The sequence below is a fragment of the Pseudorca crassidens genome, chromosome 5 (genome assembly GCF_039906515.1).
Source record: "Pseudorca crassidens isolate mPseCra1 chromosome 5, mPseCra1.hap1, whole genome shotgun sequence".
Classification (NCBI taxonomy): domain Eukaryota; kingdom Metazoa; phylum Chordata; class Mammalia; order Artiodactyla; family Delphinidae; genus Pseudorca; species Pseudorca crassidens.
This window is the reverse complement of record NC_090300.1, coordinates 41259384-41273927: the sequence shown is the minus strand read 5'-3', so window position 1 is coordinate 41273927 and position 14544 is coordinate 41259384.

Sequence of the window (14544 nt, the reverse complement as noted above, 5' to 3'; positions counted from 1 at the left end):
CCACATTCCGCGGGGCAACTAAGCCCACACACTCTACAGCCTGCGCGCCACAACTAGAGAGAAGACTGTGCGCCCCAAGGAAAGATCCCACATGCCGCAACTAAGACCTGATGCAGCCAAATAAATAAATAAAGTTTAAAAAAATATTTCAATGTGCTTAACACAAAGATAAGAGCTAACAAACCAGTGTATACAATCTAAATTTCTAAACTTTACCAATATATTACAGCTCTCTTTCCTACACGTATTTCCATTAAAAGCACTAGAAGAAACCACTGCAAACTGAAATAAAAAGAAAAAAGAAGAAAAAAAATCCCTTTTCCTACTGTTTTAATGAACCAATGTTTTTCATGCTTCCATGTTCATTGCCAGCCCAGACTGACACCCATGCAGTACTTTTAGTTAGTTTTTGGTGGTAGATTATGGGTGATTTTAATTTTCTTCATTATACTTTTCCGTATTTTCCCACATGTTCTACAATATTCTTGTACTTCTTTGATAAACAGAAAAAATACTACTGTAAGAAAAATCCCCCCCTCTGTTTTACAACTCCTCCACACATGCACATTCCACTGCAATCCCCTCTACACACGAACACACACAGTTACTCCCCTAATATCATCATTATCAGTCACCTGGGTCCCACCAACCCTTCCACACAAAGTCATTTCCTTTACTTCTCCACTGAAGAATTTCCAGTACATATTTGTTGGTTAAGTATAATCTCTACCTGACTCTGGGGAATCCCAAAAAAGTGCCTCCCATTACCACTTCACTGGTGGAATTGCAGGCCCACACCACAGTCCCCCATAGCTGACTAGACCTTCACAAGCGAGCTAGTGGGTGGCATGCCCTTGGCCCCTGATTGACATCTGTCTGTCAATTATTTGACTAGTCTTAGTTTTCTAATATGAGCATGGTCCACAGATTCCACCCTCAGTCTTTAAAAATGATACTGGGGTTTCCCTGGTGTCACCGTGGTTGAGAGTCCACCTGCAGAGGCAGGGGACACGGGTTCGTGCCCCGGTCCGGGAAGATCCCACATGCCGTGGAGCGGCTGGGCCCGTGAGCCATGGTCGCTGAGCCTGCGCGTCTGGAGCCTGTGCTCCGCAACGGGAGAGGCCACAACAGTGAGAGGCCCGCGTACTGCAAAAAAAAAAAAAAAAAAAGATACTGAAATGACTTAAAGAAAAAGATGGATTACCAGGAAAATCTCTTCCCAGATAGGCTCCAGAGTCTGGCTTCATCCAAACAAAATGGCACTCTGGGTGACAGACCATTCCTCACCAATAGCCTGAGAACCCCTCTCTTGAGCTGAAAAGGTTTGGTCCAGGGCTTTCTCAGAACTATCTGGATCTACTCCTCACTCATGTTTGCTCTTCCTTTTTACCAGAAGGCAGCTGTTTCTAAGCAATTACCCTTCTTGTTGCCAAGGGCTACCCTTGCACAAAGATATGTTTATTACCAAAGTTGTTTTGTCTTAATCCTCTGGGCAAAAGCTGCACTAGGTGCCATAAAAATCATTAAAATTGATTAATTTATACAAATAACAAAAATTAGCATTTTATACTGTACAAATTGTTTCCACATGCATCGTTCTTCCTCTAGGTCAGGAACTGGATTCAGTGTTGATGAGGCTTCTGATTTGTGTAGCTGCATCTGGTATCCAATAATTCCCAGGATGATAGCATATTTTGCTGAGGCCACATGACTACATCCTCCAAATGTAGTAGAATTCATCAAAGATGAGGCAGAGAAGAGGAAAAACATCATCTGTGCTCTTAGGCAGAGCATTTTTATTAAATGCACAGTGATGGATGTTCAACACCTCACCTTGCCCTCATGACACCCTATGGGACTGGTTTTCTTCTGTTCACTTTACAAATGAGTTCACATGGCTAGTACGTGCAAACATGCAGATACCAAAGCCTATGTCCTTTCTGAGGCCTTGTAGTAGAGAGACAAGACACAGACCGAGTCCGGGAGGGTGGGCCCTAGGTCCAGCTTCTTCGCGGCCCAGCCCTCTCCATCTCTCTGGACTAACCGGCCTTTCCCAGGGTCTATGGTGCTAAAGGAATCAGCGATGTTCTGGTTTGGGGGTGAGCCTTTCGAGGCTCTGTTCAGTGATAGCCTAATAATATGCTGTCAGAGGAAGCAGTAGCAAGTTGTTTTATTAACTATCAAGGTGAGATTGTTTACTCAATAATACTTTGAACCTAATTTTTATTTCCATGGGGCTCTGATTTCAAGAACCCCTGATCAAAGCAAAAGACATTAGAATGTTGCTGCAAATGGCCACGGGTATTTAGTCCCACGTGTTACACGCAGACTCTTAGGTCTGAGTCTGTGCGCTGCATGTTTTCACCACCCTCTTGCAGACTTGTTTGATACTTGCTGTTCTCCCAGGGCCCTGGCGAAGGTCAGGTTCCCTTCCAAGAACAATAACACATTCTGCCCAGGCTTGTCTCTGCCTTCAAGCAAAGGAAAACACCTGAGCCCCTAAAGGTTATGAGAACCATCTTAATAACAAAGCCTATAAAAGTATTTAAAAGCTGTTTACATGGTTTCCAGGAAAAGCTCAAACTCCATATCAACTGCAGGGGAACACTGCTGCAAGTTTCAGCAAAGCCCCAGCACGACAGCAACCACAGTGAGTTCACTGTGGATTTCAGTCTCGTAGTCAGGCTCAGCTTGTTAGATATCACTTGGCTTTTATATTCCTCTCTGTCATTCCCTTACCTTTATAATCATTTAGAATCCTGGGTAATACTCATGCCACAGCATCAGATGAATGGATACACTAATCTACTCCATTTTCTTATTTCCCATGCAGAGCTGTCCTTCTAAACAGTCAAGGAATGAACCAACACTCAGTTACATGTGTTTAAATTGCTGTCTTTACGATACACATACCAGTTGGGTCTTTTTGTGGGTTTTTTTGCGGTACGCGGGCCTCTCACTATTGTGGCCTCTCCCGTTGCGGAGCACAGGGTCCGGACGCGCAGGCTCAGCGGCCATGGCTCACGGGCCCAGCCGCTCAGCGACATGTGGGATCTTCCCGGACCGGGGCACGAACCCGTGTCCCCTGCATCGGTAGGCGGACTCTCAACCACTGCGCCACCAGGGAAGCCCCATACTAGTTTTTTAAATGTATGTTTCCAACAGTTAAAAATTATTACCTGTATTGAATTTTGTGATATTATGACATTATGGCTTACCTGAAAGAAGACTAAAAATAAATCAGTTTTCATAAGTGTATTGTTATATGAGGTGCAAGTTATTGATGAGAGGCCTGGAGATGTATAAGAAGCAGGCTTTTGCTTTTTTTTTTTAACACGTCAGTACTAACCACTTGTTGCAGAAGAGTCTCCTGTGTGTCTCAATAGAGAAAGCCTTCAATTATAGCCAAGGAGAGAGACACTCAGACACCACAGGCATACAAAGTTTTAAACGGCTGCCTTGCTGATTTAAGAAAGCCACAGGTTACTATCTCTTCTGCTCCTTCTATTTTCAGGGAAATAACTCTGACAGCCTGATTAATGCCCTGCCTCTGAATCAGCTGACTCAATAAGCAGCAAACTATTAACATTCAGAAACAACGCATGCTTTCTCCCAGGATGCATCACCTGTTACATAGCTATAGTGAGCTGTGGCTGCAACAAAAATGGTGAAGATGGTAAGCAACTGACTAGAGCTGGGAAACCATTATCATCACAGTCTTCTAGAGAACAAACATCTACTTTTAATAAAATCTGAAACTGAAAAATCCTGACCAGCTTTAACTCTCATTTAAAAAATTTAGCATGCCTTCCTGCCCTCCACTTTGGCCCCTTTCTAATCCATCCCCACACTGAAGGAAACTGACCATGTCAACCCTAAAGCCACTAAAAAAATGTTTACAGCTTTACTGAGATATAATTTATATACCATAAAATTTATCTATGTAGAATGGCACAATTCAATAGTTTTTACCATAGTACAGACTTGAGCAGCCATCATTACAATCTAATTTTGGAACATTTCCATTATCCTAAAGGAATCCTCAATTCCAGGACTTCACTGGTTGTGCAATGGTTAAGAATCCGCCTGCCAATGCAGGGGACACGGGTTCGAGCCCTGGTCCGGGAAGATCCCACATGCCACGGAGTAACTAAGCCCGTGCTCCACAGCTACTGAGCCTGCACTCTAGAGCCTGCGAGCCACAGCTACTGAGCCAGCGTGCCACAACTACTGAAGCCGGCGCACCTAGAGCCCATGAGCCACAACTACTGAGCCAGTGTGTCACAACTACTGAAGCCGGCGCACCTAGAGCCCGTGCTCCGCAACAAGAGAAGCCACCGCAATGAGAAGCCTGTGCACCACAAGGAAGAGTAGCCCTCACTCGCCACAACTAGAGAAAGCCTGTGTGCAGCAACGAAGACCCAACGCAGCCAAATAAATAATAAAATAAATATATATTAAAAAAAAAAAAAGGAAACCTCAACTCCCAGTCTTCCGTCACGCCAAGCTCTAGGCAACCACTTAAATCTACTTCCTGTCTGTACAGATTTGCCTATTCTGGACATTCCATTTAAATGGAATCTTACAATATGTGGTCTTTTGTGTCTGGCTTCTTTGACAAAGCATAATGTCGGGAGGTTTATTCATGCTGTACTTTGTATTAGATTTCATTTTTAAAATATCATTATTAAGATATAATTTACACATCATAAAATTCACCCATTTATAATGTACAATTCAATGGGTTTTATTACCCTTACAGAGTTGTGCAACCATCAGCAAAATCTAATTTTAGAACATTTTCATCACCGCAAAAAGAAACTCATACACATCAGTAGTCATTCCTCAGTCTCCCCCACCATCATCCCTATCCCCAGACAACCACTAATCTATATTTCTGCTGCTAAAGATGTCTCTATTCTGGGCATTTACATAAATAGAATCATATGTGATCATTTTACTAACTTCTTTCAGTTAGCATAGTTTTTTCAAGGTTCATCCATGTTTTAGCATGTTATCAGTGCTTTATTCCTTTTGTTTACTTTTTATTGCCAAATAAAATTCTGTTGTATGGATATACCACATTTTATTTGTCCATTCAACAGCTGATGGAAATTTGGGTTGTTGCCATTCTTTGGCTGTTATGAGCAGTACTGCCATGAACATTCTTGTACAAGTCTTTGTGTGGACATATTTTTAATTCTTTTGGGTAGATATCTAGAAGTGGAATTGCTGATATGGTAATTATATACTTAACATTTTGAGAAAGTGCCAAGCTCTCTTCTAAAGTGGTTGTATCATTTTACATTCCCTCTAGTAACGTATGATGGTTCGGATATCTCCACATCCTTGCCACTACTTCTTATTACCAGTCCTTTTTTATTATAGCCATTCTAGTGGAAATAAAGTGGTATCTCAATGTGGTTTTGATTTGCATGTCCCTAATAGCTAATGACTCAAAGAAAGCTATGTGTTCTTCTAGATACTTTCAAATGTTAACTCTTACATGTATGTTTATGATCCATTTTCAGTTGATTTTTGTGTATGGTATAAGGTAAGCTCTAAGTTCATGTTACTTTTTTTAATTGTAAATAACTATTTCTCCACCATTTGTTGGAAAGACTATTATTTCCCCATTGAATTGTCATGACCCCATGTCAAAAATCAACTGACTATAAATGTGAGGGTTTTTATTCCATTGGTCTATGTGTCTATCCTTATGTCAATGTTGTACTATCTTCATCATTTTAGTATCTTCATTACTGTAATAAGAAATCAGGAAATGTAAGTCCCCCGACTTTTTCTTTTTCAAGATTGTTTTAACAATTCTGGGGTCCCTTCCATTTCCATATGCATTTTAGAGTCAGCTCATCAGTTTCTGGGGGAAAAAAGTGGAAATTTGATAAGGATTGTGTTAAATCTGCAGATCAAGTTGGGGAATGTTGCCATATTAATGATATTGTTATCTGGGGACTCAGCTCATCTTCAAGGGCCTTGCATCTGGCTTAAGATAAAAATCCATAAACAACAGGCTTTACGAGGTCCACCTTGATCCAGCCCCTAGTTAACTAAACAGATTCCTCGTTTGCAGCAATCCCCTCCCACTGCCAACTCCAAATACACCACTAGCCACATAAGCCTGCTTTCAGTTCCCTAAAAGCATAATGTTCTCTTTTATCTTCAGGTCTTTCTTCACTCATATACACACCTCCTTCCCTGTGTTTTTAGGAGCTTTTTCCCGTATGTCCCATCACCTAATTCATGACTATTCCTTCAGATCTTAGCTCATTTTTCACTTCTCTGAGACTTGTATCCTGAGATACACAGGCCCCACAGTCTACCTCACTTATCTTTCCTTTTACTTACATGGTGGACTTTAGGTTACTTGATAGAAAACAGGTTGATCAAGACTTCAAACTGGTTGAAATATCTTGGTTGACATGGATACCAATGGACACTGGTCCCTATTTCAGGCAGTATTGGGAATTTTGGCAATTTTACAACTGTTTGTATGTCTCTAAACATTTTTATCACTTTTCATAAAATTTTCAGGGTTTCTTTTTCCTAGTATTTTCCCCAGACTATTCTACCAGCTTATACTATTTATATATTTTGTTATTGGCTGGATGATTGCCCCTCAAGATGTGCATGTCTTAATTCCTAGGACCTGCAAATAGGTTACATTATAGAGCAAAAGGGACTCTGCAGATGTGATAAAGTTAAGGATCTTGAGATGAGGAGATTATCCTGCATTATCCAGGCAGGCCCAATAATGTAATCACAAGTGTCCTCATAAGGGGAAAATAGGGGGAGATATATGCTGAAGAGAAGGCAAAGTGACAGAAGCAGAGGTTAGAATGCTGGCAGCCTCTGGAAGCTGACAAATGCAAGGAAATAGATTCTTCACTCAGAACCTCCAAAAAAGACCAGCCCTGCTGACATCTTGACTTTAGCCCAGTGAGGCTGGTTTCAGATTTCTGATCTCCAGAACTGTAACAGAATAAATTTGTGTTGTTTTAAGCCACGAAATGTGTGGTAATCTGTTACAGCAGCAATAGGTAATAGTAATGAGTTAGAAATAACCTAATACGCAACGAAAGAACGTTGGAAACAACCTGGATATCCAATAAGAAGGGTTAGTTGGAAACAACCTAAATGTCCACAGGATGGAACTGGTTATATAACTTCTGATAATTTTCAAAAGATTAAGTGTGATTTGATCAATTTTTTAATAAATTAAAGGTGCTCTAGAAGGCTATCCATCCAGTTATTAAAGTGCATAGAATAATGAGTACTCTTTGTTTTGTTGTTGTTTTTTTGTTCTGGGTTTTTATTGTGGGGTTTTTGTTTGTTTGTTTTTTGGTGTTCCTGGGTGGACATGAACAGATAATGGGTATTCTTTATGCTAATTTTTTTATCCGCAATGAGCCTAAGGCTGCATTATTTTTGTAATAATAAGGGAGAAAGGCAATAAAATAATCTTAAGCAATGAATGAAACAAGAAAATAAAGGGAAGGATTTGGAAATTTTAAGAGCTTTACTGGATTTGATTTCTTAATTTTTAATTTATATGCATCCAGCTTTTCCTATATTATTTGTTCAACATTGTTTTCAAGAACTTTTCTATCTTATAAATCGGTTGAAAATGAGTACTTCTAACCTCCAGTTCATATTTTATATAGCTTTTGTATGTACTAGACATATCATATTAGAACCTCTGTTACAGAAATGGGTATTTATGTGCCATAAGATACAGTGCCTGCCTAGAAATGGTCATTTAGATGATGAGAATCAACAAAACTAAATAAAATAAATTTAAAATGAAATGATACACAATAAAATGTTGAATTTTAGGAGAATAATGAGGTAGTATTTGATAAAACCATACACCCAGCTTTGCATGTGCTTAGGTATTTATCCACATCAGCATCTCCCAACTATCAGTTCAAAATATACCAGGTAATAACAACAGTAATAGCAATGGTAATAATGTTAACAATAGCAATAATAGTTTTATATTCCACAGTATATTTGTCTCATTGCTCACCAACCCTTGCAAAAACTATATGCAACAAATACTGTTTTACTATTATTTCCATTTTGTACATAAGAACCTGGAGCTCAGAAAAGTTAACCAATATTCTCAAGGTCCCAAAGTCCTTAGCAGTGTCAATGAATTTTCTAGTCAGTGACCTGCCCAGGGGATTACACATATCCCAACTGCCTATCTGTCTTTAAGAAAAAAAAGTGGGAGGCATTACCAGTAGCTCCCCCACTCCATTGGGGATTTCCAATGAGGATGAAAATGTGACCAGAGATTGCTGACTGACATGACATCTGCTCAAGGCTCAAGGAATTTCTAGTGCCTGAGGGGTCATGCCGATCAGTTTATTTTTAAGGGAAGTAGGTTACTGCTCAACTTGCCAGAAGTGACTTCTAATATTTATGTCATACATCAGTATGATAGCAGAATCAGAATTTATAATAATTCAAGTGTGCACTAAATATAACTTTATTTTCCACAACTGCTCCCATCGTGCTCCAGCTTGCTCTGGTTCCATTTCTGCTGATGGTCATTGAGATAGAGTTGGGATAATGTTGGGGAGGAACACTTGACTCTGCCAAATAAAGGTAAGAGCATCTCTTTCCATTTTTAATGCTCTGTTAAGGTAAAGAACCAGTGTATTTCAGATTTAGAATCTTCATTATGGTGGTTCCTTTCCTCTTAAGGAGTCTCCCTGACCAAATCTTCTTCCCTCTTGGTTGAAGTGAAGTTCACGACAAGGTGGGGAAGAGCCTCTGGTCCATGTGCCGTCTTCTGGGTCTTTGTGGGCCTCACCCCACTTGTCATTGTTGTGGCTTTCATATTGGTACCCACCAACAACGTTGTAGACCTCTAGTCATGCCTCCATTCACAAGGCCCTGTACTCTGTGACCTCCTTTCCATGACTCCAGGCTGCTTCTAATCTATTCGTCCTCTCAGCTTCCAAATTCCTCTCCACTTCACACAGTCTGCAACTACTTGTGACTCTCCAGTGTGTGATGGTACAGGCCACAGGGAATAGAGACACTATTTTAGGCCCATCCATGGAAACACCTCCATGTAACATTCACTTCTGAATTGAGCCCATGCAGTGGTGCCACACTGAACAAGGTACCATCACAAACCCAGGCTTCCCTCCACAGCTTAGTCTCTCTAATCGAGACACTCTCTGACAGACCCAAACCTGTTTACATGTTTAACCACACCCAACCCATGTTCAACCCTAAGAACAGGAAGAGCAAAGAAACTCTTATCTGGCCCTCCTCTTTTTTTCAGCCCCCTTCTTCTCCTAGTACCAGAAGGACTTCCTACTTACTTTCCCTTCTGGAAACAACTTTCTTTATGTCATAGCCTCCTTCTTACCAATCTCATGAGCTTCTTTTTACAGGTGAATATCTTTTCCGTTTCTTGGCATAAAAAGCCTTATGATGTGGCCCTGATGGTAGAAGGACCTCAGAAAAAAAAACTAATTACCAAGAGGCAAGTATATTAGGAATTATTTTTTAAATAGCCATTTCTTATCCCTTTTCCCTCATTTTACCCAGGAAGCTGCTCCAAGGGCTCCTCCTTAGAGAAGCCTTCTCTTACCATCCACTGAATTGTGTCCCCCTCAATTCATATGTTGAAGCCTGATGCCCAATGTGATGATATATGGAGATGGGGCCTTTGTGAGGTAATTAGGGATAGATGAGGTCATGAGGCTGGGGCCTTCATGATAGGATTAGTGCCTTTTAAAGAAAAGACACCAGAGAACTTGTTCTCTCTCCTCTTCTACTGTGTAAGGACACACAGTGAGAAAAGGGCCCTCACCAGAACTGAATCACAGTGGTACCCTGATCTTGGACTTCCAGCCTCAGGAACTGTGAGAAATAAATGTCTGTTGTTTAAGTCAAAAAAATCTATTTCTTTACAATAGCAATGGTTAAGTGTGAAGCTCTTTCTCCAGGATTTAGAAGCCTGGCTCTAAATGCATAACCTTAGGCAAGTCACTTAACTATTCTATATTTGTCTTCTCATGGGTAAAAACAGAGACAATACTAAGCTTGTTATGAGGATTAAGCATGACTGTGAAATAGCAGGTGTGGCACTCAACACAGGCACTGGCACACAACGAAGTGCCTAGGTAACATCAGAAATTAACAATGTTTCTCTGTCCCTTAGGTATTAAGGTAGTTATTCACTCAGGTTATTAAATTTCATATAAGAAATTCAACATAAACACTATTCACATTGTGAACAGCAGAAAAGGGACCCTAAACAAACAAAGGATACCCATTATTTTCATTTCCTACAACATCCATAAAATTCTACCTGTGTTTTAGATTTCCTTGCAGGAGGTCATTGCTGAGCTGCCTGACTAACCTTAGATGGCAATGTTGCATTGGGTAGAATTCATTAAGACCTTGAAAAGTGGTAGATTCTGGCTTTCTGAGAAAGGGCGTAGTTCAAATCAACCCAACAAAATCTTAGGTGAAAATGTAGGGTGTGTCACACACATGCACATTAAAACCAACCAGAAAAGATGTTTGCACATTTTAAATGATCTATTTAATACTATATATTTTATAGCATTGAAAATGTTTCTTTTTATACTTTAATAAATGTTATTATCGGCACATAGTTTTCTGTGTACAATTGTTAAGTGTTCAGTAATATCTGATTATTGTGGTTTAATTGTCAAAGTCACTTCTGAATGCACTAGAAGCATTTTGAAACCTGGCTAAAATCATTTATCTCATTGTTCAAATGCAGGTCAGTGAAACAAGCTAATACATTCCTAGGCTCACAGTCATGCTCTCTAATTAAACTTTATTTAATCACAAAATGTTATCCCATAACTGCCTTGAACCAAATGCAATTCTTTAGAAACTACCATTATGGAGAGATGTGGGGAACAAAAAATATTTTAATTTAGTGAGATACATATAATAACTTAAATTGGGATATGATAGTCCTTTGTTCATTGGTTCATTCATCCAAACTGTGGTTGAGAGAGCTCTTCAAAATAAGCCAGATTTGTAATTTCAATAACTCACACCAGAAAGCATAATTTTTCCATTTTCCTCTAAACCTAGCAGTCTAAATAATAAATATGTGTTTAACTTAACTAAATATCCAAATGATATTTCTAGGTTGCCTGGAATATAGCTGCTCTTATGAATATAAATTACTACCACCCTAGACACTATCAGAGTCTTATTTATAGTATTAATTTTCACCATCTGTGAAGAAAGGGCTTGCTAAGCAAACCTCAGACTAGTCCCTACGGAATTAAGAATGTGTGGAGCCTAAAGCAAGGAGACGCTATAGCATTTAGAACCAGAAGCAGAACTGCTCTCCTGGAGGGTATCTGTCTTCATAATTAACACAGTCTACTTCTTTGGTTTTGCAGAGTCTACATTTGAGGAAATGTGAACAATATGCTAAGAAAAATGTTTTGAAATTTTGGGGGTAATTCTTTCAAAACAAAGGAGAGGACCAGAAAACACTTTACTGCCCCTCCTTGAGTCATAGCAACTCCCCCTACCACTGGGACATAAGGATACTGTCCCAGTGCAGCAAATAAATACAGGGAAGAATCTGACTGATACTACCTCCAAAATGTCCCTCTTACTTTATTTTAAATTTTCATCTTATTTCCATAATCAGGAGGAATTCTGAATTTCCTTTCCCTGTTTTGGTAATAAATTTGTTTGGTTTGGTATGAAAGAAGAGTAACTAGTGCTATTCCCTTTAAAAATTACAAAATCTCTCTTCCAACTCTCTTCTCTTCCTCATCCTTTTCCCAAACTTAAAATTTTTCATTTCCAAATAAAACTCCATTAATTTTCATTATAGACACAAACATTAGAGCACCCAATAAGCACAACCTTGCAGTGACATGAAAAATAGCAAAGAAATGACAAGGAAAGCATGGGAAAAGGGGGTGAGAGAAATAAACTCCCTTAATTTTGTTCAAAGGGATCAGCTGAACATAAGCATGTTTTTATGACTCCCTTCCTGTTAACTTCTCCTCAACAGTCCCACTCCCCTTCCTGAGACAGGCTGGGACCTGGGCCCCTTGGCTGCAGTGCGTGCATCTGGACAAATGTCTCCTCGAGCAACAAAGAAACTATAAGGGACTAAAAATAACTGCGTGCATGTGCAGTTGGGGCAAATCCTGCACAACAAGATACAAAAAGACCAAAAAACCCAACTACCATTTCTGAAGAGCCAGGAGCAAAAACAGGGTACTGCACATGCCCCCTGCACTCAACACCACCAAAGGGGTGGGCAAAACACCTAAGCCACCCCTCAGGCCAGACCCCATGGACATACTCCTACCCTCACCCCATATAAGGAACCAGCTTGCCCCCTCCCCCAGTAAAACCTTGCCTGAATTTCTTAACTGGCCTCTTATCAATTTCTACTGATTGGGGAAAGCCAAGAACCCTGGTCGGTATCAGACTCACAGCTAACCCACTCCTGGTTACAATTAAATCAGATTTTTAAAGCTTTCTTCCATTAGGGAATGGGGCATGTGTGTGCCCATGTACGCGCGCGCGCGTGTGTGTGTGTGTGTGTGTGTGTGTGTGTGTGTCTGTGTGTGCGTGCACGAAACAACTTTAAAAACCCAAGCAAACAGATGTGGATAATCTTATATACAGGGTAGAAAGAAATTTTAAAATTATCCTGTTTATCATAATAGATACTTGCTCTCTGCTCCACTCCAGAAGATAAAATGGAAAATAAAAGCAAATTTAAAACCATTCACTGATAATTATGTCATTAACATGTTCCTGAAATCAGTGAATTATTTTTTACAGTCCTTTTGGGTTGGTCATTTATCACCCAAAATATAAATATCAAAATAAACTTATGACAAATTCCCTTTTCTCTTTTAAGACACATAATCATAAGTACAGGTCTTGGGCAGAAACACCTGACTTTTAACAAATGTTATTCTGAGCTGGCAAGAAAAAATGTGAAAACTTTAAAACAGGCAAGTAAGATGAGTAGTGTCCTGTCCAGTGAATAATTATGGGTGTGTCTGCCTTTCGTTGTCTTTGAACTATTTCGGTTAATGTAGATTACTGGTAGCAAGCAAATGTCTCTCATTCATAGACTGTAAATGAATTATCTCAGGTAGAGGTGCAAATTGATTTCCCTCTCTCCAAGAAACCGGTTTTACATTTATTAAGTAAATTCAGTTCAGCATTCCTAGTTGTCTATGTGTGTCTGCTCTTTGAATTCTCTTGAACTGGTTATACATCTTACTGGTTCTCCCATTAATTAATGAATCAATTAAAAGCATTGATACATTTCATTTTATATTTGTATAAGAATCATGATTTTTTAGCTTTTAATCAAAATTATCTTTTGAACAGGTCCAAGACACCAATACCATCCCCTTCACAAAAGTGAATTTTGAATTTCCTTTCAAAACAAGGGAAATATTAATTCTAAAATCATCCCTCAGGGAGAATCCCCAGTGGCAAAACACATGTTCCACCACCACTGCCATTTCTTATATTGTTTCATTTTTGTTCTTAATAATTTAATTGAAAAATAAGTTGACTCATAAAATTTCAATAATACATGAGTGTATTAAGCAAAGAGTGATGACTTCTCCCTAAAGCCTTAGGTATCACTTCCCAGAAGTAACCAGTGTTAATAGCTGACCACTCCCATTTTTACCTGAAGTGAAGATTACGTATATAGACCCAGACCTTACAGAAAGGAGATCACAAGACGGTAAGAGGGAGGTAAAACGGAAAACATTGCCTTGGTGTTGGGGAGGGATTCTGGTCCCTGGATGTCAAGTCAGGAAACAGGAATCCCGCCCAACTCCTCACTTGTAGCCATGAGGGGACACATACTTAAAGGAGAAGCTGCATTCCACCTCTGGAATTGCTTCAAGACCACCCCACATCCATTCACCCTCCTTGATATGCCCTGCTCCTTGGTTTTTGGTGGCGATTTTGTTCCCCGTTTTGGTTCTGTAACTTAATTGTTCTTTATACAGCCAGTTGGAGACCCTCTACCCTAGAGTTAAGCCTTGGCACCCCTCTAGAATATGACTTCCTTCTTTGCCTTCCAGAAAAGGGAACAAATAAATACACCTAAAACCAGGTGAGAAAGCAGTCCTGCTGGCAGCTAGGCCACGATGTTCCCAGTTGAATATAAACCATACTCACAGAACAGAAACAATGTCTAAACCAGGCCACTCCATGACAATATTTAGAACGAGACAGAATGAGGCCACTCTGCAACCACAAAAACGGTGAAGCATCCCTCTCTTCTGCCTAACAGGAATGACTGCTGCTCCTTTACCTCACCAAGGAGAGGCCCATCCCACTGTGTTTCTCCTATCTGATCAATAAATATTGTTAAGATACACAATCACAAAATTGCTCCTGCCGCCTGAAATATGTCATCCAGAATTGGCCTCCACTCCCTTAAACTCACCTTGAATCATCCAGCACAAACCCATATCCTGTAAGAAGCATCTCCCAACTCCT